Consider the following 23,262-nt stretch of genomic DNA (forward strand, 5'->3'; position numbering starts at 1 on the left):
TTCTCCAGCTGCTTCTCTACTTCCTGCCAGGAGAAAGCCCATGTCCTGTGAGCCAGGGTGAAGAGGGAATGTGAGTGGGCCACAGCTCGGGGAATGAAGGCAGAGAATCCAACCTCATGCTTGCCCTGCTTGCCTCTTTCTTGCTCCAGAACTGGGTTGCAGCCAGAGGGCAAAACCTCTGGGTTCTGTTCTCAACATCTCACTAATTAATAACTGTTATGGATTGAATTGCATCCCTCCAAAATACCTGTCAACTTGGCTAGACCATGACTCCCAGTATGGTGTGATTGTCCATCATTTTGTCATCTGATGTGTTTTGCCTATGTGTTGTAATTCCTGCCTCTATGATGTTAATGGGAAACCCTGGTGGTGTAGTGGTTAAGTGCTACAGCTGCTAACCAAAGGGTTGGCAGTTTGGATCTGCCAGGTGCTCCTTGGAAACTCTATGGGGCAGTTCTACTCTGTCTTATAGGGTCGCTATGAGTTGGAATCGACTCCACGGCACTGGGTTTGGTTTTTTTTTTTTTTTTTGGCTTATGATGTTAATGAGGCAGGATTAGAGGAAGTTATGTTAATGAGGCAAGACTCAACCTACAAGATTAGGTTGTATCTTAAGTCAATCTCTTTTGAGATATAAAAGACAGACTTAAGCAGAGAGATGTGGGGGCCTCCTACCACCAAGAAAGTAGAGCCAGGAGCAGAGCGTGTCCTTTGGACCAGGGGTCCCTGTGCTGAGAAGGTCCTAGACCTAGGGAAGATTGACGACAAGAACCTTCCTCTAGACCTGACAAAGAGAGAAAGACTTTCCCTGGAGCTGAAGCCCTGAAGTTGGACTTCTAGCCTACTAGAGTGAGAGAATAAACTTGTTTGTTAAAGCCATCCACTTATGGCATTTCTGTTGTAGCAGCACTAGATGACTAAGACAGTAACGTAAGCTCAGAGCAGCTATTTGCAGAAGCCATTCCTTGCTTTCCTATCTAGGCATTGAAGAAGCCCTTGTATCAGAGGGCAGTACTCCAGCTTGGTTACAAATCCCTATCAGTACAAAGTTTTGAGCTTTTATCACCAATGCATATGAATGAACTTGTTTATATAAATTGTGTACGTATACCATTGTACTGGAGTCCCTGGGTGGTGTGAACAGTTAACACATTTGACTACTGACTGAGCCCACCCAGAGGTGCCTCGGAAGAAAGCCTGGTGATCTACTTCAGAAAAATCCACCACTGATACTCTGTGGAGCACAGTTCTACTCTGACACATGTTGGGTCACTGTGAGTCAGAGTCAACCCAACAACTGGTTATGACTGTACTAAATGTTTTATATATAATTAAACAGAAAATTGAAAAAGATAAGATAAAAATAAATACAAATACAAGTTCTGATATTTTCTTCCTCTACTGCCATGGGTAAATATACACGCCCCCTTGATATAGAGCATTCTCCTTGGGAGGCCATGGTTCTGAGGCAGTGGCCTCAACCTTTTATTGTGGCTTAGAATCATCTGCAGAGCTTGTTCAATATGCAGATACCTGGGCCCCACTCTCAAATTCTGAGCCACATGGACTGAAGTAAGCCTAGGAATTTGCACATTTAACATGTATCCAAAGTGATTGTGACGTAGGTGGTCTTGTACCATGCTTTGAGAAATATGCCTTGTAACCCCAAAACATCCTATGATTTTTGCTCTAGCTAGTATCACTCACAACCATTTAATAGTGTTAGGAAGGTATCATGGATTGAATTGTGTCCCCCAAAAATAAGTGTATCAGTTTGGCTAGGCCGTGATTCCCAGTATTATGTGATTGTCCACCATTTTGTCATCTGATGTGATTTTCTATGTATTGTAAATCCTATCCCTATGATGTTGATGGAAACTCTGGTGGCATAGTGGTGATGAGATGGAATTAGAGGCAGTTATGTTAATGAGGCAGGACTCCATCTACAAGATTGGATTGTGTCTTGAGCCAGTATCTTTTGAAATATAAAAGTAGTGAGCAGAGAGCCTACAGAGAGAGAAAGCCTTCCCCTGGAGCTGATGCCCTGAATTTGAAGTTGTAGCCTACTAGACTGTGAGAGAATAAATTTCTGTTTGTTAAAGCCATCCACTTGTGGTATTTCTGTTAGAGCAACACTAAATAACTGAGAAGGACTCAGAGGAGCCCTGGTGTTGCAGTGATTAAGCGCTCAGTGCTAACCGAAAGGTACGAACCCACCCAGTGGCTCTGCAGGCAAAAACAAGACAAAGACCTGATAAATGGCTCCCATAAAGATTACAGCCTAGAAAACTCTAGAACAGCTCTACTCTGTCACATGGTATAGCTCTGAGTTGGAATCAACTTGATGGCACCCAGCAGCAGCAACAGGAAAGACCCATTACCCATCTGTCAGTTTGTCCGTACTGTGGTGGCTTCCATGTTGCTATGATGCTGCAAGTTATGGAATGGACATTTCAAATACCAGCAGAGTCACCCATCCTGGACAGGTATCAGTGGAACTCCCCACTAAGACAGACCAGAAGGAAGGGTCTGGTGATCTACTCCTGAAGGTTCGTCTTTATACCTCACGGCCCAGTTGATATGTCCTTGTGAATTCCTGTGAGTCCAGCTCCAGCTGGGTCACATTCTGTATGCTCAGCGATAGGGACTAATGACTCCAATATTATCTCCTAAATCACGACTGAACAGCCGACTTGACAGCAGCTAACCAACAAAAGGAATGGCCCAGGTGTCCTACCCCTGGCCTGTGACATCAGTTTTAGGGAATCGTCTGGCAGAGCCATGGTGCCTTTTTATGCCTCACATGGGGACACTCATAGCAGTGCTAGCTTCTGTTTTTCCCTTTCCTGTCTTCTTCATGCCCAAGAATCACCATTCTGCAGCAAAGAGAAAGGTGGGTGGGGCAGGAGTCTGTAATTAATCATTCCATCTTGTCTGTCACCAGCTTTCCAGGTTGCTCAGTTCTTCTTTTCTTCCTATCCTCAGGCATGTGAGCTACAAGCGTTTAACTGCTGGGCTTTCTCCCTTCCTCCCCTCAGTTTCTCCTTAGTCTGAAGGTGAAACTCTTCCATTGAGATGCAAAGAATCCATTGCAACTCTGGTTAAAAATGGTCCAGGGGGCTGGGGTGAGGGGTGAGGGAGTGGAGAATGTTTGTGGGCACCTCCCCCCCCCACACACACACGGACAACACCTCCCTTAAGTCATTCTTTATATGAGCGTGATGGGCGAGTTCGTGAATGGAATTCATGGTTGGACTTTTGAAGCTCCTAGTTTATTGATTTGGCTTCACCAAAGCCTTACCTTTCTATCAAAGAATGAGCAATTACAACACTTACCTCCCTTCCCTCTAGAAGGAAAACAGATTTGGTACTTGTATTTCCTTTTCTGGGCATCCTAAGCAATGGATTAGAGTTCCATCTGGCTGGGAATTTAAGTCAGTTGTCCTTGTGAATGAGGGAAGGGGCTTTAGGGGTCATCTGCATGCCTTCCTAATCCAAGAATTTCTTCCACAGTACCTACATCAAGTGGTTGTTTGGCTCTCTGTAAATAACTTCCACAGTGGGAGATTTGCCAAGGAAATTAATTGAGGCCTCTTTCAGCACAGAAATGAATAATTATAGGAAACCACCACCAATATTCATATTCATAAGGTTTTTTCACTGGCCAAATTTTTTAGAAGTAGATCACCAGGTGCTTCTTCCTAGTCTATCTTAGTCTGGAAGCTCCACTGAAACCTGCCACCACGGGTGACCCTGCTATTACTTGAAATACTGTGACACAGCTTCCAGCATAACAGCAACGTGCAAGCCACCACAGTACGACAAACAGATGAGCAGAAGGAAGATCAAGGAAGATTTGATGCATTTGAATTATGGTGTTGGCGAAGAATATTGAATATATTATGGACTGCCAGAAGAAGGAATAAATCTCTCTTGAAAGAAGTACAGCCAGAATGCTCTTTAGAAGCAAGGATGGCGAGACCTTGTCCCATGTACTTTGGATATATTATCAGGAGGGACCAGTCCCTGGAGAAGGACATCATGCTTGGTAAAGTCAGTGAAAAAGAGGAAGACCCTCAACGAGATGAATTGACACAGAGGCTGCAACAGTGGGCTCAAACACAGCAATGCTTATGAGATGGTGCAGGACTGGACAGTGGTTCGTCCTGTTGTCTATAGGATTGCTATGAGTTGGAACAAACTTGATGGCACCTAACAACCACCACCACCAATATATAAATGTAGATAGCAAACCCAAGACAATGCTAAGTGTCTGTGTAACATAGTTTGTGGGAGCAATATAAAGTCTGAAGTCTTATTCGTTATTAATAATAACAGCTACTATTTTGAGGGCTTATTATGTGTTAGAAGGAGTCCTGGTAGCGCTACAGTTAAGCGCTTGGCCTGCTAACCAAAAGGTTGATGGTTCGAACCTGTCCAGCGGCTCTGTGGGAGAAAGACCTGGCAATCTGCTTCCGTAAAGATTACAACCCAGAAAACCCTAGGGGGCAGTTCTACTCTGTCACATGGGGTTGCTACGAGTTGGAATCGGCTTGACAGCACTTAACAACACCACCACCATTATGTGCTAGATACTATGGTTTACATGTGTTCCTATTTAATCATAATGAGGACCCTATAAGGGAAGTTGTTACACCCATTTTCTAGGTAAGGAAATGGAGGCTTTGATTGTCCACCATCATAGCTTGTAAGTGTCAGAGCTGGGATTTGACTCCAGAGCGTAAGTTCGTATTTACAACACTCTGTGACTTCTCCTTGAGCAAGGAGACCCATGGCATTCGGAGCACTTGGGATCCAGTGCAGGCTGGTCTGCTTTTCCTTGGACCTGATGGTGTTTTCTTCACCAGCTTCCTGGAACTGAAGCTCTAGATGTGGAGTTTGTGACAGGGCCTGTCAATGAAAGTTATCACTTGGAAAGTTGTAAACCCAGAGATAATAGCACAAAAATTGATGAGAGTAGACTCCTAGGATTCTAAACTTCGAATCCAGTTAAACATGCCTTTGGAACAAATAGTTTTGAAATATCTTTTTCTAAGTATGTTTTCTATGCCTTGTGGATTTTTAAAATCGTCTTAGGATTTAAAGTAGCAAGTTATATATATATACACGCACACACATATATATGTAGGAACGCTCCAGTACCTCTCTTTGTTTGACAGCATCGCTTTCTGATGCTTCCTTTTGGTTTCACGATTATGCTTAAATGACAGAACCCAAACCAGCTGCTGTTGAGTCGGCTCTAACTCATAGCAACACCTCGTGTGTCAGAGTAGAACTGTGTCCCAAAGGGACTTCGGTGGCTGATTTCTCACTAGTAGGTCACCAGGCCTTTCTTCCAAGGCACCTCTGAGTGGACTTGAACCTCCAGCCTCTCAGTTAGCAGCTAAGTGCACCATGCAGGGACTCCAAGCAGCAGACCAGAAGTGTTGTTACTCTTACCTCACCACAGGTGAGGTCCTCCTAGACGTTTTCTTGAACTGCAAAAGCACTTGACCTTTCTTCTTTTTCCATTGGGCTCACTAGCGCCTTCAGTGGAGGTGCCAGGGAAGGAGGGAGCGGCCTTTGGCTCCATCCTCGGTGATGAGATCAGCTGTGAGTCAGCAGGCAGAAGGCAAGGTGAGGACCTGGAGGACTCCTTCAACTGTTGGGGCGGGGGCGGGGGGTGGGCACAGGGGTGCCTGGCAGGACAGCTTCTACCAGCACTCGCCTCCTAGGCCCCAAGAGAGTTTTGGTGGTAAGGTGGCACCATGAGCAGCTCCCATTTACTATCTCCAGGAAAAAGCCCAGATGTCACTGGCTCCTTCCCCTCCCCCCTCCCTGCCAATTCAACATTCGTTGAATGCCTGTTAGGCATCAGCCATTGTGCCCGTGTTTACCTGAGTATTATTATTATTATTACCTCATTTAGTAGATGAGAAAATGGCAGCTTAGCACTGTAGGCACCATAGCTGGAATAAGATCACTCAGGTATTAAATGAGGGTGCTGGATTTTGAATCCAGGCAATTTGACTACCGATTTTAACCACTATGTGTACAGTTCTGGAGATGGATGTTGAGATCATATCACTTATGTTCCAGTTGCTTGTGGGGCCTCAGGAATTGCTAGCAGCTAAGGAGGGTGAGTCTCCCCTTTGCCTATCTCATATTTTACCCTGAGGAACTCAGACGGGGTAAACTCAGAGAGGAATGTAGACAGGTACTAGTATCAGCAAAGATCCTCAGAGCTTTCTAAGAGGTACAGGGGGGCCACTGAGGGGGGCTCATGGTCCCCCACACTTCCCTTTCTCAACCCAGCTGGGATTTGCACTTGAACACCCTGTGCTGTCTTCTCTGGACACCTCCCCCACAGCGAGGGAAACACCTGTATAGGTGATTGCCCCTTGAGACTTAGCTGTTTCCTTTTCTCCGAGAACTCAGAACATCCTTGTTCGGACAACTTCTTAGACTCTTGGGGGGCGGCACCCTCCCACTTGAGCTTTCTAGCGTGAGCTCCCATTCTCTGGTTTTCCTCATGATGGACAGGTTCTCTTTGTCCATAGGACCTCTCAGACACTTGACTCATCCTCTCACTGAAATTCCCACTTTTAGTCTCAGCCTCCCTTCCTTTCCCATTTCAGATGGTATCAATTTCCCTGATATTCTTTGTGGCCTGTCTTTACCTTATTTTTATTTGGGCTTTTTTATTGTTCTTTGTTGACATTTTCCTCCAAACTCCCCTGCATGCCCCTCTTAACACCTACTGTGTTGTTGTTGTTGGATGCCTTCGAGTCAATTCTGACTCATAGCGAGTCCGTGTGACAGAGTAGAACTGCCCCATAGGGTTTTCTAGGCTATAATCATTTGGGAACAGATCACCAGGTCTTTCTCCCATGGAGCCGCTGGGTGGATTTGAACCGCCAACTTGTTGGTCGGCAGCTGAGCACTTAATGGTTTCACCACCAGGGCTCCTATTAATGACCACTACCATTACCATTCAGTACATAGGGTCAGTGTGAGCCACAATTTACCCAATGGCAATGAGGGGGAAGGGCTACCATTCGGTATTACCTGTAAGTGTCTTCTGTTGTAGTTTCTTTCACAGCTAGCTGCTCTGCCTTCTTCTTATTCTAATGATAGTTTCATACCACCTTTTACTTAAAAAAAATTTTATTATCGTGAAATATGTATAAAAAAGGGAGTCCCTAGAAGGCACAAATAGTTAATGAGCTCTCCTGTGAGCTCTGCTGCTAGCTCAGCTGCTAACCAAAAGGCTGGTGGTGTGACTCTACCCACAGGTACTTTGGAAGAAAAAGGACTGGTGATCTGCTTCTGAAAAACACTAGCCACTGAAAACCCTATAGAGCACAGTTCTGCTATGACTCTTATGGGGTTGCCATGAGTTGAAGTTGATTCGCTGGCAACTGTTTTTTTAATATATATATTTGCATATACATATGTGTGTGTATATATAAAATAAAACATTTTCCATGTATAATCCAGTGACATTAATTGCATTCACCATGTTGTGCAACCTTGACCATTATCTGTTTCTAAAATTTTCATCACCCTTAACAGAAACTCAGTACATCTTAAGCAATACTTCCCCATTTTCCCTCCCGCTCACCCCTAAAACCAAAAAAAAAAAAGCCAAGCCCATTACTGTTGAGTGGATTCTGTCTCACAAGAGAGTAGAACGACCCCATAGAGTTTCCAAAGCTGAAAATCTTTATGGAAGCAGACTGCCACACTGTCACATCTTTCTCCCTCAGACCATCTCATGGTTTTGAACCACTGGCGTTTTGGTTAACAGCCAAGTGCTTTAACCACTGCACCACAAGACTTCTCCCTAGTAACCACCTGCCCCTAGTAATTACTAATGGATTTTGGTCTCTGTGCATTTGCCTATATTTCATCTAAGTGGGCTTGTGCAATATTTATCCTTTTGTATTTGACTTATTTCACTCAGCGTAGTGTTTTCAAGGTTCATCCATGTCCTAGCATATGTCCAAACTTCATTTTTCTTGATGGCTGAATAATACTCCATTGTATGTACACACCACATTTTATTTATCCTTTAATCTGTTGATGGACACATGGGTTGTTTCTACCTTTTAGCTACTGTGAATAATGCTGCAGTGAACATTGGTGTATAAGTATCTGTTTGGATCTCTGCTTTTAGTTCTTTTGGATATATACATAGAAGGAGAATTGCCGTGTCATATGGTAATTCTGGAAACGCTGGTGGCATAGTGGTTAGGTGCTACGGCTGCTAACCAAAAGGTCGGTCGTTCAAATCCACCAGGTCCTCCATGGAAACTCTATGGGGCAGTTCTACTCCATCCTAGAGGGTTGCTATGGTAATCCTATCTTTAACTTTTCGAGGAACAGCCATAGTTTTCCACAGTGGCTGTACCATTTTGCATTCCCACCAGCAATGGATGAGCATTCCAATTTCTCCATATCCTGGCCAGCACTTGTTAATTTCCACTTTTCTGGTAATAGCCACCCTAGTGGGGGTGAAGCAGTATCTCATTGGGGTTTTGATTTGCATTTCCCTAATGACATCTTCCATTTGCTTATTTTGTATATGTTCTTTGGAGAAATGTCTTTTCAAGTCGTTTGCCTATATTTTGATTGGATTGTTTGTCTTTTTGTTGAGTTGTGAGAGTCCTTTATATAATTTGGATATTAAATCATTATCAGATATGTGATTCTCAAATATTTTGTCCCTTTCTGTAGGTTGTCTCTTCGCTTTGATGATAAAGTCCTTTGATGCACAAAAGTTTTTAATTTTGGTGAAGTCTAATATATCAATTTTGTCTTTTGTTGCTCCTGATGTCTTTATTCACCTAAAACAATATCTGGGTTTGTTTTCTGCCCAGCATACTGCTACCATCATGTCCTGGAATGAGAGGTCACATGGATAGGAGGTGAACCACTGAATAATAATAATAATAAAAAGTACTATATTAGTTCCCTATAGCTGCCATAAAAAAGTACCACGAATTGGATGCCTTAAAACAACAGAAACTTAATCTCTCATAGATCTGGAGTCTGGAAGCTTGAATTCAGGGTGTCTGCAGGGCCGTGCTTCCCCTGAAGCTCTGGTGGAGAATCCTTCCTTGCTTCCTCCAGCTTCTGGTAGCCACAAAAGTTCCTTGGCTTGTGGCAGCATCACTTTCGTCTCGGCTTGTCTTCACATGACATTGTTCCTGTCTCTGGTCTCTTCTCTTTTCATAAGGATATCACTCAGATTGGATTAGGACCACCCCCGCCCACGTCAGTATGACCTCGTATTAACTAATTGTAAAGACCCTATTTCCAAATAAGGTCACGTTCACAGTTACCAGTGGTTAGGACTTGAACATGCCTTTTGGGGGACTCAAAACAACTCATAAGAAGTACCTCACACTTATGTGGTATTTACTGTACGCCAGACACAATTCTCAGCCCTTTATGTATGTTATCTCAGTTAATCTTTGTAACAGCCTATGAGTTGATTGGTGGTATTGTCCCTGTTTTACAGATGAGGAAATGGGAGGTGGAGGTGGGCACAGAGAGGCCAAATATCTTGCTCAGGGTCACTCAGATGGTGAATGATGGAGTCAGAATTCAGACCTAAGCAGTCTGCCTGAGAGGTATGTTCTTCACTGTCATGCTCAACTGCCTTTCTAAAGTTCATGGTTGACAAGCAAAAAGGTATGAAGTCACTTCCAATCACTCAGTCAGATACACACGCCTTCACTCTCCCACTCTTTCTCCCTCTTCCCCTGTAAAGAGAAGCTGTCATTTTCTGTATATGGGGAGAGTGACCTCCCAAGGTCTTCCTTATTTCTATCTAGTTTCCTGTCGTTCTGCGTCTCTCTATTTCATTGCCATTTCTCAGTTCACAGCTATCACCAGACTCTGGCAATAAGGGATTTCACTTTTTTGGCAGGGGAGTCTGATCCATATCTGTAGTGCCTAGATTGCAAGCTCAGGCTGTGGACTCTGTAAGCAACGCAAATATGGCCGTGCTGCTGCCCTTTCCTCAAAGAACTACATATCCCAGAGTGCAGCAAGGGGAGTTTAACTGACCTGGGTTTCAAGCAGCCTCGCTTGGTTTCTTTGCAGCCCCTCCCACTAAGGCGCAGCTGTGTGAAGGCTGTGACGGCTCCTGTAAAGAAGCAGTGCGGGGTCCAGCCCATGCTGTCCTCAGAGAACCTGGGCGCCTGTGCTTCCACAACCCCTTGACCTACTCCCCTGCCAAAACGCACTCTAATCTCTTTTAAAGCATTGGAGTTTTAAAAATTTGTTTTGCACCCCCCCCCACCCCCACCTTAACTTGATGCAGTAAGGAGCCCCGGTGGCACAGTGGTTAAGAGCAACAGCTGCTAACCAAAAGGCTGTCAGTTCCAATCCACAAGCTGCTCCTTGGAAACGCTACAAAAAACCAAAACAAACAAACAAACAAAAAATTGCCGTCTAGTCCATTCTGACTCATAAAGACCCTATAGGATAGAATAGAACCACCCCATAGGTTTTCCAAGGCGCCAAAACACAAAAACCAAACCCACTGCCCTGGAGTCGATTCCGACTCATGGTGACCCTATAGGACAGAGCAGAACTGCCCCGTAGAGTTTCCAAGGCGCACCTGGCGGATTAGAACTGCCTACCTCTTGGTTAAGAGGTCAACCATTACACCACCAGGGTTTCCTTCCAAGGAGCAGGAGTTGGGGGATAGATTGAGGAGGAAAGAAGTGAAGTGGTGGGAAATTTGGTGGTGTGATATTTCGCAGAAAGGGATTTGGAGTCAGTAAACACGGGTTTGATCCAGTTCTGTTCTAAAAACTGTGTGACCTTGAGCAAGTTATTTAAATTCTCCGAACCACAGTTTCATTATCTTTAAAATGGAGAAAATAATATACAATTTCTGTGAATATCAACTTAATGGATTTGAGAAGATAGTCATGTGCCACGTAACGTCTGCTTGGGCAACGTCCGATCACACGTATGTCTGTGGTCTCGTAAGGTTATAATAGAGTTCAGAAATCCCCATCAGAGAATAGGACATAGCGGATGTAACTGGATGTAGAAAATGCAGTAGCTTCACGCACGCAACACGTGTCTCTCATGTCTCTTGTATACAAAGCAATTGTGCTGTCAGATATAACCTATAACACATATGTCTTGATAGTCATAATAAATGCCTATGTTCCTGGCTTATGTATGTACTGTAGTGTACTTTCTATCACAATTTCAGTGTGAACTTTCCCTACTTAAAATAAGTTTATTGTATAACAGCATATGCTTCGACTCGTAGGCAGCAGTATCCAGTGTTGTGTATTGTACGTTTTTGAATGTTGTAGTATTTTCTGTCTGTTTAATTTCCTTTTGAAAATACTACTGTGAAATGCATCATGGCTCCCAAATGCAGCAAAACCAGTGCTAGTGATAGCAGCAGCAAGAGGGAGAGGAGAAGTATCCATTTGGAAGTGAAACAAAAAGTTGTTAAATAACAGGAAAGTGGAAAATCAGAAGATGCTATCGCTCGTGGTTTCGGCATGTTTGCACGACATCCGGATCACATAACATTCTATTTCACAGAAGTTATAGGAGATGTTAAGTGATGCAGGACTGTACTTAGTAGTTATGGGGCTCTGTACATGTGTGGGAGCCCTGGTGGTGCAAGTGGTTCCGAATTTGGCTGCTAACCAAAAGGTTGGCAGTTCGAATCTACCAGCCACTCCTTGGAAAGCACATGGGGCAGTTCTGCTCTGTCCTATAGGGTCACCATGAGTTGGAATAGACTTGATGACAACAGGTTTGGTTTTAGAGCCCTGGTGGTGTAGTGATTAAGAGCTCAGCTGCTAACCAAAAGGTCAGCAGTTTGAATCCGCCAGTCACTCCTTGAAAACCCTATGGGAAAGTCCCACTCTGTCCTATAGGGTTGCTATAAGTCGGAATTGACTCAGCACCAGTGGGTTTGGTTTGGTTTTGGTACACATGTGAGTTGTTGCTATTATTGTCTTTGTCATTGATTAAGCCAGACCTATGGAAAAAAAAAAAAAATGAATGCTCTATAAACTGGCAGAATTGGTGTCATAATTCTTTTGAAAACTTTTTCCTAGTCTGTGTTAGTCTACCAGAGTGTGCAGTTCTGGTGTGACGTCAGCTTTGAACAGAAGCAGGGTGATAGAAAAGAAGGAGGTAAAATGTGGGTGGGGATGGACAATGATCGTGCGATCATTACCTTGGGTGAGGGGGTGGGAGAAGGATGGTAAGGGGGGGTGAAGTAGGATCGTTTCTCTCAGGATCTCACCATTGGTGAGAGTCAAGTCCATGTGGAATCAGGGAACTGACACTGAGAGGCTGGAGTCCTTGCTTTGACCCTTTCTCTTTTTTCTGGGCCTTAGTCGCCTCATCTGTAAAATGGAGCTGAAGTTTTAAGGTCCCATCCTCCTGTAACCTTTTGCGGATCTGAAGCCACAGGCATGAAGGAATCAGTCCTTAACACCAAGCCCACATTAGCACGTTAGAAGAACTGGTGGAGCTGGAGAGAGATGATGGAGGGGAAGATGATAGGAGGGAGGTCCTGAGGAATGCCGGAGGACACTGATACATTTTTCCATCGCTTATTCTTCCCGGTTGAGAGAAATATGCCTAGAGATTTTAAATGGCATTATATAAATTTTTTGGCAGGAAGACCCAATGGTTCACCGGGGAGCATACAACCTGGTTTCCTTGCTGGTTTTGCAGAGGGCTGTTGTACTTGTTGGTGTTGACTGGCACCCGCAAATGCACGCAGTGAACGTATGTGCTGTTTTAAGTATAGTCCTTGCGCTTTGCTGGAAATGTGAGCAGCTTGCTCTCCTCTTCTCTCTGAGGCCAGGCGTGCTCTGATCCCTTCCCCCTGGCTGCCGCCCGATGGACACAGCGTATTCCAGGTTGCCTGAGTAAAGTAGGCCAGAGAGGAAGCTGTCCTCCCTGAAAGCAGAGCGGCCGGTCCCTGCTGGGCAGGAAACCTAGAGTGATGAATGGGGCTGGATGAAGTCATCCTGCTCCTCCAATCAGACTCCTCGGAGTGAGCAGGGGCCTCTGCAGACCCAGCCGGGTTGCAGGCTGCTCTCATGTACCTTTAGACAGAGGCTGTGAGTCTCTGGGAGTGGAGTTCGGGGGGTGGGTGTGAGCTGCCCGCTCCGGCTACTGTGTAGGCCTCAGTCAATGTGAATGTTATTGCAAGGTGAGTGGCTTCACTGGGCGAATTCCTCTCCCTCTGCATTCTCGACCTTGCTGTGCCGGCTCTGGCTTTGTGGCTCCGGCATCTCCTTCCACAGCACCTTTCTGCTTCCATCTGAGTGCCTGCACCTTCTTCTTGAGGTTCTCACACCTGCCCCCTACCAACCCCGGCCTCATCCCTCCCTGCTACCCCAGCACTCGCTCAGCCCCTGCCAGCTGGCCTTTTCCCACACGCTCCGCTCCCTTCTTCCTGACCTGTGGTAGCAGTTGGTCGGGTGATGGGAGGGCAGGGCCTCCATCTCTGTGCCCTCTCCCCCCAGCAGGGGGAGCCCTGGTGAGCCCCCAAACTTGCCTCCTGGGAAGACGTGCCAGGAGAAGGGAGATGCCCCCTGACTCAGCTTGATGTAGGCATCTGAGGCATCTGTGGCAGGCCCCCCTAATTGCTGGGGACCCCAAGGCTCTTTCCTCCCAACAGAGGAGGGTCCAGGGGCCCTGGGAGTAGAAATAGCCTCTTATTTCCTGCGACCTTCCAGAGGGGTGGTTTGTCCTTCCTGGGTGGCTGTTTGTGACTCTGCCTTTTCTCTCTGGATGGGGCCGCTGCTCCTTAGGCCAAGCCGAGATCATGGAGCCGGCTGATATGGCGACAGCAAAGGTAGGATGGAAATGCTGCCGGCCGCACTGTGCGTAAGTGGCTTCGCTTGGAAAGTTCTGCCTTTGGTTCACTTTTCTCTCCCCTCCTCTCCCTCAGCCCACTAGTCCTCTGAGCATCCAGGGGCTGTGTCAGAGTGGAGGGAAAAGCTCATGGAGACCTCAGGAGAGGGAGAGGATGTGCCGGGTCCTAGAAAGCCCACTCCTCGCCTTTGTGGGCTTAGAAGTCCCAGTGGGTGGATGAGGGCTTGCGGGGAGAGGGGGACTCTGTAGCTTTCATCTGGGCAGATTGACGTGCCTGTCTTTCCCTTTAGCTTTGCCTTGTTTTCCATTTAACTTTATCCTGTTTCTTTTTAGTCACCCCTCTCCTTTCTTCTCGCTCCTCTTCCTCTACTTCTCCCCGCACTCCAGTGCTTCCTTATTCCATTTTTGCCATCTCCACACTTTCTTTTCACCTTCTGTCTGCTTCTCTTTTCCCTCTGCCTGTTGTATAAGGAATGGGTGGGGTCAGTGTGGGCTGGCCAGTCTTACAAGCTGAGACTGCCTCTCATCCTGCAGCAGATGTTGGCCTTGGGATTGGTAAGGAGTTTGTTTCTGAGTGGCAGATGCTGCTGCCGTCCCCTCCCACAGCTTGTCTGTTGCCCCAATGGAAGTGCTGGTCTGGGTACCTCCAGGGAATGGTGCTGGGGTGCTATGTCGCTTAGACCCTGTAGGCACACTAGAGGGCGTTCCGGAGACAGGTTTCTCATCTCTCCCGAAGCCTGCTTGCAGTTTGAGATTTGTTTTTCTGTGCATTTTCCAAACAAAGAGCTTGAGCCATTTGGAGTGGATGGGAGAACTAAGGAGGCTGAGTCTGTAGCCCCAGCCCCAGCCCCGTGCGCAGGGAGAGACTCGTAGTCTTTCTAGAACATCTCATCCCTTGTTTTGGGGGTCCTCCTTTCTGTCCAAATGGCAGGGTCTCCTTTCTCCAAGAGGTGGAAGACTGGACATGGCTCAGACTTCTGGAGCAGGTTGGGTACCCTGTGTGTGTACGGAAGAGAGAATGAGGTAGAAGGCCCGAGTAGCAAGGGTGCTGCGGGCCATCATGTGTTGTAAGTGGTTAGGACATGTTGATGGCTATCAACAGCCCGGGTTCTCTGCTCCTTCCTCCCACCCACACATGCTGTTTGGTCTGATCCAAGTTATTTAACTTCTCTTAACTTTCATCTCCTTAGTACACAAAGTGGTGAAAATGACACACGTGTCTTGTTTGAACTAGCTTGAATTTGTAAAATACTTAGTTTTCTTTGAAGGAAGGAGCTAGGGAGAGCAAAACTAAAAATGAAGCAGACCCCCCTGGGCTCCTTCCCCTCTGTGCCCCATTCCTCTCTCTTTTCCCTCCCCCCACAAACATTCAGGGACCCACCTTGAGTAAGGGATGGTGCAAGGTGCTGCACCCCATTGGCGGTGTGCATGGTGGCCATGGGAGCAAGCATCCACAACAGTGTTGGGATCCAAAACAATTTGTTCCAAGCAGTCTGCTGCTTGGCTGTAGTGCTGCTGTCTTGAGGTGCTGAGTGTTGTCCCTCGCCAGGGCCTGCCTCTTGCAATCCTGCTAGTATGCTAGCTCTTAGAGTTGTATGTGATTTGCTGTCAATCACTTTGGCAGCCCTGATGGTGCAGTGGTTAAAGTGCTCGGCTGGAAACCAAAAGGTCGGTGGTTCAAACCCACCAGCCACTCCTTGGGAGAAAGGTGCTTCTGTAAAGATTTACAGCCTTGAAAACCCTGTGGGACGGTTCTGCTCTGTCCTATAGGCTCACTAGGAATTGGACTCCATAGCAGTGGGTTTATCGATCACCTGGCTCTGACAGGGGTGGCAGTGGGCAGTGCCCTGGAAGAGGTGTGGTTTGGGAGATTGCGTTGTTATTCTGCAGCCGGTTTTGGGATGTATGTTTGTGCCTGCATTTGCACATGGAGGTAGATACAGAGATAGCCTTATTATTCTTAGGCCCTTGCCACCCTGCACATCCAGATTACAGATGGTCTCAGTAGGCATAGCATCTGACCCTGGAGTGGGATCCTTCCTGGAGTTAGCATTGCTTTCAGGACCCTGACCACAAGAGATCGGATTGTTCCTGGATACGGATGCTGTTTAAGCCCAGGGCTAGGGTTTTTTTCTTTAACCTTCCAAACCATCTGGGGAAGGGCAGGATTAGCTCAGGAGTTTTCAGCCTGGCCCATGAACCATTGAGATTCCTAGTTGGGCTTTCGGGGAGGGTCCTTGAGCTTCGGTCCTCTGTAGGCAGAATTTTGGCTCTCTGTACTTTTTTCTGAGGAGAGTATCTATGGCTTTCATCAGATCTCCAGAAGGCTTGTAACTCAAAAAATTGAAGAACTTTAACTGATCAAGATGCTCTCATAAAGAGCCTTTTTGCATTTTGTGGCCTAGGTACAGAGAGAACCTACAGGTTAGGGCTACCATGCTGAATCCCTGATAATGTGGGAAAGCAGCTGAACCACTGAGTAAAAACTCATACTGTGACTCACAGGTAAGTCTTTTACACACGATTTGGGTGTCCTTTATTTAATGTCTAAATACATGCAAATGCTTCTCTTTTACCTTAACCTTTCTCCTTTCTTTCTGAGATACCATTCCTAGAATTTCTCTTAGCCCAAGTGTATTGGGTTAAATTACCCTGGAATGGAACGGCTTTTGTTTGCAGGCGTGGTCAGTCTTGGTGAGATCATTACCTATTTAGTTCAGTTCCTAGACAAGAGCTTTTGAAGGCATGGCCCTGTCTCCCAGAGTCTGGATTTCTATTTTTTTATTGTTGCGCTGGAAACCCTGGTGGCATAGTGGTTAAGAGCTACAGCAGGTAACCGAAAGGTCGATAGTTCGAATCCACCAGCAGCTCCTTGGAAACCCTATGTGGCAGTTCTACTCTGTCCTATAGGGTCGCTATGAGTCAGAATCAACTCAATGGATGGTGCTCTTTAAAAAAAAAAAAAAAATTATTTTAAGGTTGTAATTTCAGACTGGGGCCATTTGATGGCGTCACATGACTGTGTTAAGAGATATAGATGATAAATTGTGTCCTGAGAGCTTCTGTGTTAACCTCGAGAAAACAGATTGGGAAGCATTCGTTAATCCATTCATTCAACAGATGTTTATTAAATGCCTGTTGTGTGCCAGGAGAGTTCAGTATGGAGGCTTTAGGAGGGCTAGCATACAGCACCACCCTGCAGGTGCTCACGGGTACCTGGGGAAGGCAGCCAGGTAAACAGACTGTGACAGGACAGTATAATGAGGGTTGCAGTAGAAGTGCAAGTCACCAGCAGGCAGCAGTGGGGGACTTAACACTGCCTGGGCAGGCCAGGAAGGGCTTTTTAATGGAAGTGGCGTTTGATTTGAGGCCTGAAGTGTGGGTGGGAGTTTGCCAGGTAGGTAAGAGAGGAGAGGTCAGGTAATCTAGTCATGAGAGGAAGAGGATGTATCTGGATTCAGATGTTGGCACTGTCACTTTCTGGTTCTGCGACTTTGGGTTATCTTAGCCTTTCTTAGTCTTGTTTTCCTCATTTGTCAAATGTGGGTGTTACTATCAGCCCTATACCAGCACTTAGGCACCCTGAACCATTGAAGGCAGGTGATGAGTTGGTATGGAAGGACACAGGTATGGTTACAGACGGGACTTGAACTCTTAGGTTTACTAATGGTATGTTAGTCTCATGTCTGCTGTGGTGTTTAGAGAATGTAGGGATCTCTGAGTGGTGCAAACAGTTAACACACTTGGCTGCTAACAGAAAGGTTGGAGGTTCAAGTACACCCAGAGACGCCTTGGAAGAAAGGCCCGGCGGTCCTGTAGCCGTTAAAAACCCTGTGGAGCACAGTCCTTCTCTGACATACATGGTGTTGCCCTGAGTTGGAATTAACTGAACAGCAATTGGTTGGTTTATAGGGCCTGAAGCGTCTTCAAAACATTTTTATTTTTCGACCTAAGGCACTGATGAAAAATATCCTAATGGTAGGAAATGAAACTTTTTAAAATTCAACCTATTAGATGCAGTCTGCTCCGTCCAAATAAACCTGTTCTTATTGGCAGTGATGGTGGCAATATGTTCAGAAGGTGCTATTTCTGGACACCTGTCATGCAGATAGGAAGTTCTCTGTAAAGGAAGATGAAAAACATTGGCTCCTTTTTCCTGGCTAATGCTTTTGTGTTAAGATCAAACTCATCACAAACAGGCTTCATATAGGTTAGCTGAAATTATTCACCACGGCTTGTCAGTTGATGGGAAAATTGGCATAATAACTACAAACCTATGTTCATTTTGGAAAATAGAAATAATCTCTTCTTCTGATTATCTGTGCCTCTCTTATGGGACTTATTGCATTATACTTTATATTACAGCTACTTAATATAGTTACTTAATGCCTATGTCATGACTTCCTTATTAGATTATAGACTTCTAGACGTCAAGGAAGACATTGGATTTATCTTTGAAACATCACCATGATTTGTGTGGGTTATGAACATATTAGGCCCGCATTAAGTATTGTTATTGTTGAATAAGCAGCTGGCTGACCTAACAAATATCATATATACACACAAAGCACACACAGGAAAACAATAAAAAAAGTTATTGTTAGGAACTGTATTTTATCCTTTACCTAAAAAAAATTTTTTTTGTATGTGTGTGTGTGTATATATATATATATGTAGTGTAGGTAAAGGATAAAAAAGTATGTTTGAATGCACAGAAATGAAGCCCGTAGTTCTCATGGTCTGCAGTGGCAGTACCCTGGTTGGGAATAATAATAATAATACAGGTAGTCCCTGACTTAACGATGTATTCGAGTTATGATGAACCACATTTACGACCATCTTTTTTTTTGGTACATCTTTTCTTAGTAATATGTACTGCATGCAGTGTTGCAGTGTGTAATTTGCTGATTTGAGCATTCTCAGATGTAATGCTTCCAGCCCCCAAGGACAAATAAAGATCAGATTTATAAAGGTACCGATAATAAAAGGCAATGTAGTAATAATGAAAACGAAACAAAACAAAAAGGTATTCGACTTAGATCTGAACAGATTTACAACTGAGTAGTCTTTGGAATGGAGCCCTGATGTAGGTCAGGGATTATCTGTAATGTTTAAAATATATTGTGCACTTACTCCATATTATGCCATGAATTGTGTCATCGACCCCTCCTAACAACCTTGTGGGTTGTTGTTATATTCACCTCTTTATAGGGGAAGGTGCTGAGGCTTGGAGAAAGGAAGTATTTGCTCAAGGTCACATAGCTGCTAAGTACAGATTTGAACTCATCTCATTCCAGAATCCCCACGCTAAACCACACTGCACACCTCTGGGACCGGTGTCAGGCCTCTGCCAGTTAGGAATGTGGTTTTTCTAGGCTTGGCATCCCAGCAAGCAATTTCTCTGCTACAGTAGATTATTGTCATGCCCTTGGCCAGGAGACTTTCACTTTAAAAACGAATTAACACTCAACTCACCTGCCTCTTAACGGTAATACTCACATGTAATTTAGCTGAAAAAGGAGAAATCCCCATTTGGTAGGAGGATAGTGTGAAGCAGCTGGCAGTGGGTGTGTGGGTGCTCCCTGTTCAAGAGAACCTGAGTTCATAGGCACCCTCCTGGGTCCCTAACTCCACCAGTCACCCCAAATGTCTCCTGGGAATAAGCCAGGAGGAGCAGGGGGATAAGTAGAAATCTGCCTTGTCTCTTGCATCTGGCAGGAGAGATGTTTTCTTTTGTTATGCATGTAATTGGAATGAGTGGAAACAGGCACCTGTCCCCTTCTCCAGATTGGTGGCGCTCCTCTGGACATCTCAGGAGGGCATTTACCTCCTGGTGGCCTCCCTTCTGTCTGCCAGCGGAAGGAATCTTGTGATCTGGGACACACTGGTGAACAAGACATACACATGAACCAATGCTGAATCAAGCAGTTAAGTGTTCAGAAAGCCACGAGAATGATTTTGGAGGTGAAGGGAAAGGTGGGCGTCAAAGTAGGGTCAAGAGAGGGAGTCCTCTTTGGGAGTTCCACACATCAAACCAGGAAGTATCCTTGGAGAAGGGATGTCAAGAGCTGCTTAAGTAGGAGGGAAAGAGAGCTGAGCTCTGCACTGAGGTGAGTATGGGAGGTAATTCCAATGTATGGCCTGACTAAGAAGACAGTCCCTAAATTGAAGTGTGGTGCTATAGCACCCTGGTATAGTGGCTTTTGTCTTTTCACCAAAGACTGCCTTATCTAGTGGTTAGCAGTTCTGATATTGGATCCTTTTCCTGGCTGGAACGAGGTTTTGACATCCCTGAGCCTGTTTGTTCATCTGTAAAGTGTTTGAACTCATTGGGTTGTTGTGAGAATCATATGTTGTGATGTATGTGAGACCACTTTACTCTAGCATGAACAGAGACGCCCATCTCTGGAAGCCCTGGCCCATCTCCAGCCTGTCTCCCTCCCTCTCTGTGTCTACTGTGTGTTGGTGAAGCAACTGTGGACAGGATGCAGCCAACAGGAGTTGGCTTTGCCCTTGCTCAATCTGTTGGCTGCCTGAAGGAACATTCTGGATTAGCAGATTGTGAAGGAGGAGGTAAGAAAGGTGGGGGGAGGTGAAGCCGCCTTTTTTTTTTTTTTTTTTTTAACTCTAGTTCTCTTAGTAATCTTCAGGGTCATAGAGGCAGAAGGAAGCATCCTTGAAACAAACAGCTCCCTGCTTGCCCCCTGGCTCTGTGGCCTGTACCCTGGCCCTTTCCTAAAGTGCTGCTTCCCTGGGACACTGGGGCCGGAGGGCACGGGTGTGCATGCCAGTAGGAATGATAGGAGGGGAGAGGCATGCTCAGGATGAACACAACAGAAGACAAGACCAATGTCTGCAGCTCATCCTGTCACCCCAGAGCCAGTGACTAATAGTGGCAGAGGATTCGGAGAGCAAGGAGGGAGGGGACAGGGAAGTCCTGGGGAGCACCTGATTGAGCTCAGCTCTGGCCATCTGCCGGTCCGCTCACACAGAGTCTATTGACTGCAATTTGGAATTTGGAAGAGGATTCTGGCTAGAGGACCAGGAGGAGGCTTGTTATTGAAATGGAGTGTTTAGGAGGCTGTTCCCTCCCCCGCTGCTCCTCTCTTCCTAGCTTCCTGACCTCCAAAATGCTCCTTAAATATAACACTCCAGCGCCTGACGACTCCCCTGCCAGAGCTCCGAGCTTTGATTCCCCAACGTGTGACTGCAGCGCTGCTCTGCCCCAGTTTTGCCAGCTCCTGGAGGCATGCAGCTCTGCCCTGGCACTGCAGCTCCCTCTCCTCAAGACAGGCAGGGACGGAGGGGGAGCAGACAGAATCCAGGAATTGAGATAAGAAGGCAATCCTGTCATCCCTCTATTTTCTGCTCCAGATATGAAGCCGGAGGCTCAGAGTGACTTACCCAAGGTCATGAGGAGGCGTGAGCTTCTGGTAGTGTGGAGAGAGCCACAGATGGGGAGGTGGTAGTTAACCCATTGCTGTCAAGTCAGTTCCGATTCTACGACCCTATAGGACAGAGTAGAACTGCCCCATAGAGTTTCCAAGGAGCACCTGGTGGATTCGAACTCCCGACCTTTTTGGTTAATAGCCGTAGCGCTTAACCACTACACCACCAGGGTTTCCTAAAAACCCATTGCTGTTGAGTCAATTCTGACTCATAGTGACCTTATAGGACAAAGTAGAACTGCCCCATAGGGTTTCCAAAGAGCAGCTGGTGGGTAGACTTGAACTGCCAATCTTTTGGTTAGCAGCCTAGCTCTTAACTGCTGTGCCACCAGAGCTGGGTATTAGGAGGGTTGAATTCTCCCTTGGATTCTGCCACTAGTTGGCTGAAGCCTTAAATGGGCCCTGAATTTTCGATTCACAGCTTCCTTCAGCCTGGAGGCCTTGGTGTCTGAAGGCAAGGTCATCAGCAACACGCTCGCTCAGGTTAAGTGACCTCTGTCACCAGTCTAGATTTATATCAGGCAAGAAACACCATCTTTTTTTGGCTGCATTACCCAGATGCCATCAAGTCAATTTTGACTCATAGTGACTCCATGTGTGTCAGGGTAGAGCTGCTCCATAGAGTTGCAATGGCTGATTTTTCAGAAGTAAATCACCACGTTCTTCCAAGGCACCTGTGGGTGGACTTGAACCTCCAGCCTTTCGATTAACCATTTATACCACCCAGGGACTTCTGTGGTTGAATTAAAAAACCAAAACCAAACCCCTTTGACGTCGAATAAATTCTGACTCACAGTGACCCTATAGGACAGAGTAAAATTGCCCTATAGAGTTTCCAAGGACCGCCTGGTGGATTTGAACTGTGGACTTTCGGTTAGCAGCCGTAGCTCTTAACCACTACACCACCAGGGTTTCCTGGTTGGATTAGGGATGGGATAATACCAGGGTAGGTGAGCCCCTAAGCCTTCTAAAAGGCTGAGAGAAAGTTAAAGTAGCTAAAATCTTGAAGGAACTTTTCCAGCCTTCATTCCGTCCCCAGTAAAATTTGAAAGAAACCGTTGCAGCAAGAGTAACCAAACCAAAAACCAAACCCATTGCCATTGAGTCGATTCCTGTAAAACCCTGCAAACACAGTAAAGTTTTGAATATCCATGGGTCTGAGGAGACCAATTTTCTGAACTTAGATTATGGAAAACTCAAGTCACACGGAACATTATCATTGTCAATCCTTCCATCAGCACCCTTCTGCCCTTTTCATCGAGGCTGTTTAAAAAACTCAGAGATCCCAAGCCTGTTCGTCACATCACACAAACACATTGACCCACACGCCAGCCAATTCATCACTAATAGGAAGAAGAGACTGACTTGATTTATTCTCTTTTTAAGCTGATTGCCTGGATTCTTTTTGTCCTGGGACCATGTGAACCCCCAGAGAAATTTGTGTTTGTTGTGTTTTTAATTACTTTGTTTGATTGCTGTATCTTACTCCATTTTAAGAAAATACCACAAGGTATTCCTCCTCTCTCTTGTTGATAGATACTTGTTTTGCTTCCAGCTTTTTTTGGTTTTGCTTTGTTTTTGCTATTGCCCACAGTGCTGCGAGGAAATTTCTTGTACTTGTCTCCTAATGTGACTAGAACCTTTGGTGTTAGGGAATGCATTTCTTCAACTTGACTGCACAGTATCAAGTTGCTTACCTAGGTATTGCACAAATAAACGCTTCTACTCGCTTCTTTCCAACACTTGATATTATTACACTTTTTCATTTTTGTCGGTTGGATGGGTGTGAGGTGGTATCTCATTGGCATTTCGATTTGCATTTTCCTGAAAACTAATGAGGTTGAGGAAACCCTGGTGGTGTAGTGGTTAACAGCTACAGCTACTAACCAAAAGGATGGCAGTTCGAATCCACCAGGTGCTCATT

At 45.7% G+C, this 23,262-nt stretch overlaps 1 protein-coding gene across 3 annotated transcripts in view; it reads left to right on the forward strand.

The window, feature by feature from the left end:
- GRAMD1B (GRAM domain containing 1B) overlaps window positions 1–23,262 on the forward strand; it is a 296,128-nt gene that overhangs the window by 159,342 nt on the left and 113,524 nt on the right. The gene's annotated exons all lie outside the window — the stretch shown is intronic.

This window comes from Elephas maximus, chromosome 17 (genome assembly GCF_024166365.1).
Source record: "Elephas maximus indicus isolate mEleMax1 chromosome 17, mEleMax1 primary haplotype, whole genome shotgun sequence".
Taxonomy (NCBI): domain Eukaryota; kingdom Metazoa; phylum Chordata; class Mammalia; order Proboscidea; family Elephantidae; genus Elephas; species Elephas maximus.